We start from the raw sequence: 4,383 nt of genomic DNA, 5'->3' as shown, positions 1-4,383 counted from the left end.
GCATAAGTATGTTTTGATGGTCAACCTGTTACACTAAAATTAAAATATATATATGTAGGGACCAGATTTGGGACACTTCTTCAGGTTGAGAGAGTGACCCAAGCCCAGCTTGCCCTTCAATGAATTTATAGAGAGTGGCTCCAGAACTAGGCCCTAGCAAGGGATACAACTCCCTGCATGGTTGCATGAGAGTTTATCAACCTAAAACATGAAATGGGTGTTACAATAAGGCTCCTCGGACTTGTCCTCCGAGGATTGGCCTTCTTATTTTCTTTTAAGATTGATTACAAAGGTTAGAGAACACAAGTCGCTAAGCCTTCTTCATGCAGATCCCTCTTTTTTTTCTCCCTTTTTCAAGAGGGACTCCTTACATTATATACCTCTCTCTAAACTAATCCCAGCCCTCCATTCGTTGATTAGCCAGACCACCATTTGAGAGCCTGTCCCATCAGCCGCATCCCCATTCCCTTCGTGGGTTGCAACACCAAGACAGCACTGTTCAGGAGTCTATCCTCATTAATGCGGCCAGGACGTTAGTTGAGAGCATTCAATGTGGAGGTGACAGCTCGCCTGAGAATTGCTCCCTTAGTGCTCCCGTCGCCAACCGTGGCACTTGCCCCTCTCCTCCTCGGATATTCAAGAAGACCCCCCCCTTTGGTGGAGTGTGCTGTGTACTTCGTGGTCTCGGATGTCCGAGGGCAGGGTCTTCCTCGGATATGTTCCTTGGGGCCGGACAACGCGCTTTCATCCTCGGACCCCACATGCATCCTCAGTGGGCCTCTAGCCCGGTTTGAGGTGGCCGAGGCTGCCCGATTTTTTGGCCACACAATAGCCCCTCAAAATCTTGCTGCACGCATCCTCGGTGGGAGAAGGATTTTGACATCCTCGAGCCTGCTCTGTGCCCAGTCGAGCCTTACTCCCCATCAGCATTGGGTTCTATTCATCTGCCCAAGGCGCGTTGCTGACGTTTTGGAGCGCGTCACTGCCCATCATTAATTTCAGGCGCTTTGTGCTCCCCACGTCTAACGAGGCNAAAGTTGAAATGGAATGAGAAAGGTTGAAGAAAGTTAAGGTAAAGTGTAATGGGGATATGATAAGTTAAAATGGAATTGAAAATTTAATAATAAATAAGAATAATTAAAAAGAAGATAAATTAAATATGATATTTTGATTGTAATATAATAGAGTTTTTAATTCACTTTAAATTTTAAAAAATTGTATAAAAAAATGGGAAAAAATTTGATAATGACATGGCTCCTGACATGGCTCAATGGGAGTGTAGCAACGTTAAATGCTACGCTTCAGTTTTTAGTAATATATAGATTTGGTGCTGGCTTATTCGCTAACAAATGAAAAAAAAAATATCTTTAAGCATATAATTATCATAGCAAAATTTAAAATGTTATAACTTGCACTAGTTAAAACTCTATAGATTAAAAAACGTCTTTCTGGTCAATTAAAACATAATACGTTTTATTATTCTCATAAAAAAGAAAAAGGATTTATTACTGCTCATTTTATCCACAATATAAATTCAAGTAAACACATAAATCATTTGGCTCTACAAATTCAAACTAAATTAGAAGATATGGATGCTCATTATTTCAATTTTAAGTATAATAGGGGGAAATTTCATAGGGTGTTAATCGCATTGTTTACCTAATCTAGCCATTTATGTCCCACACAGACAAATAAAATAATAAATAAATAAAAATCTAGCCACGAAAAGAGCTTGAGAAAAGTTTAATTTTGTGGATTTGGGTCTTAGAATGCAAGCTCTCAAATCGTTGCATATAGCACATTTCATATTAAATTCATGCAACTGAAGTAAAGAAATGGGCTTCACGTCCAAACTCAATCTTATCCAATCACTATCTACTTCCAATTAAAATTCTCATTAACAAATCAATCCTGCTTCTTCCTAATTACCTGTAACCTATTTTATTCAATATTATTCCGTTCTAGTTGCAATGGAACAATTATCCTTAGTTACAAGTATGCTAATTGGTTGTTGAACTAGGATTCCTAAATTTGTTACATTTAACGGGATGTAATATGGGATTAGAATAAGATTAATCTTAGTATGAATACCTAGTCTTGTATAGTTGTGTCACAATGAATTAATATTACACTCTGCACTCTTCTAACATTCTTAATTCTATAATGTTCAGTTCAGGAAAAATTAAAGGAAATGCAAGTTTGTTCACATTCTTAATTCTATAATGAATTTGCGTCTAGATCATATACTGGAACACACACATGCATACGTGAGATCATTTGTGAGAGGAAAATCAAGTTTGAAAATTTCTGGAGTAGAAAGGAGATGACAATTTATTTTTTGGATTTAATGTCTTCTTACAAAAATGCATTCCTCTGTTCAAAAAGTAAATTGTTGCTATTTAGATTATTTCGAACAATCCTGAATGTTCATACTACTCTTTGCCAATATATTCATTGACGACTGCAATGTGTATCTGTCGATTTATATGGACAAGTACTCATGTTTTATATGAATACTTCCAAGTGGACTGAATGCTCTGTGGAGAAAAATAATAATTGGCATGACATGTATACACGAGACTCTGGCTTGAAAGGTAGCGTTGTAGAGTGCAAAGGGGAAATTATACATGTTGTTCCAGAATGGTGGTGTCATGTTGACGGAAATAAGCCGCAGAGAGTGCATTTTAAGTTCTACAGGTCATCGAAAACAAGGAGAACAGCTTGGGAGAAAATGAGCATTGATGACCTTATGATGTAGGACACAATTTACTATTTAATTATTGTAATTTATTATTTTAGTATTTTATGTAAAAAAAACGTTATTTTAGGTTTAGGTGATTTATTTTCTTGTTTTTAGTGCATTTAATGTTTTTTAGGTCAAATTTGATTCCTGTTATGGTTAGGTATCAATTAAGAGTTAATTTAGATTATATTTCTTGTCAATCAAGTTTTAAGGAGCCCTTAAATAGGCCCCAAAGTCTGTAAACGTTTTTCCATAGTTTATTATCAATAAAAATTCAGACTTATGTCTATTGTGTTCTCTGGTGGATTCCAGACCTATCACCTTGTGGATTCAAGGAACCCCTCGTGGATTCGAGGTTTACTACCTAGGAACTAACAGTTTAGTTTCTGTTCCATCAAGAGAGCATCGTGTGTGCTTCTCTTTAGGCTTCCGCGACATCAGTTGGTATCAGAGCCTTGACTTACCCTGGCCTGATGGCTAACCGGCGAGACGGTGACCACCACAACAATGACGGCGGTGACGACGTCAACAACCCAGTCCTCACTAGGGCTGAGTTTCTCAAGTTTCGTGAAGAGGCTCGTGATGAGCAACGATTTTATGAAAAGAGTCAGAAAATTATGGTGAAATCCAGCAAAAGATTGCTACTCTTCTTGCTAGGAAATCATCTCACAACAATAATGTTCAATATATTCAAAACGCACTCCTAATTACAAGAAAATTCCATTCTTTGATGGAGATATGTGTAAGATGGATTTTATTGATTGGCTTCTTAATTTAGAAGAGTATTTTAATTTTGGAAGATTTGTGATGAAGAAAAGGTGCGGCTTGCATCTAATAAATTAGACAATGAAGCAGAGGAATGGTGGGAAGACATTCAAATCGATAGAAAGCGGCGAGGTAAGCATCCAATCTGCTCTGGCAAAGAATGAAAAAGGTATTAATTGATTTATGGTTCCTAATGACTATTATGATATACTAGATTATACAAGTGTTGATTATAAATCTGTATTATCATATGAAAAGCAATATGTTCAAAACATGAAAGGTCAACCACAAAATCAAAATTATCACAGTCAAGTCCATGTGTCAAGTAAAGAAAGGAGTTTGAGGGTTGAGAAGGAAGCAACCTATTTCCAAAGAAATTTTTGTAGGGGTTAAAAAGATCAAGACTTGCAGCAAGTTATTGAATTGAAGATTAAAGATACAACTTGTCAAAAATTTGCTGAAGAGGTCAAAAACACAACGGTTGAATTGGTTGTGGATGATGACAGGAATGAAGATATGGTCATTATTGAGAACATTATGGAAGATTCAATTGAGATCAAATATGAGGATGAGTCCACAACTCACAATCCTGAGGTCCCAGTTGATTTGTTGAAGATGACTACACAATTTGTTGATTTTCTTGGAGTAGAAAATTTTAATTTTATTATCAACTCTTTTTTGATTGATATTGCAAATAAATTGAAAGTAGATGAGAAGAAACTTTATGCTACACTTTGTGAAGGATTCAAGTTTCAGAGCCTATTGAAGTTATTAAAGCATTCGAAATATTTGTTTATTTGGAGCGGAAGATTTCAGATTTCAAAGATGAACTCGAGGACGAGTTTGTTTCAAGTGGAGGGGTCTGATGTAGGACA

Source organism: Quercus suber, unplaced genomic scaffold (genome assembly GCF_002906115.3).
Source record: "Quercus suber isolate HL8 unplaced genomic scaffold, Cork oak 2.0 scaffold_38, whole genome shotgun sequence".
Taxonomy (NCBI): domain Eukaryota; kingdom Viridiplantae; phylum Streptophyta; class Magnoliopsida; order Fagales; family Fagaceae; genus Quercus; species Quercus suber.
The sequence above is the reverse complement of the archived record's forward strand: the minus strand, read 5'-3'. Positions refer to the sequence as shown.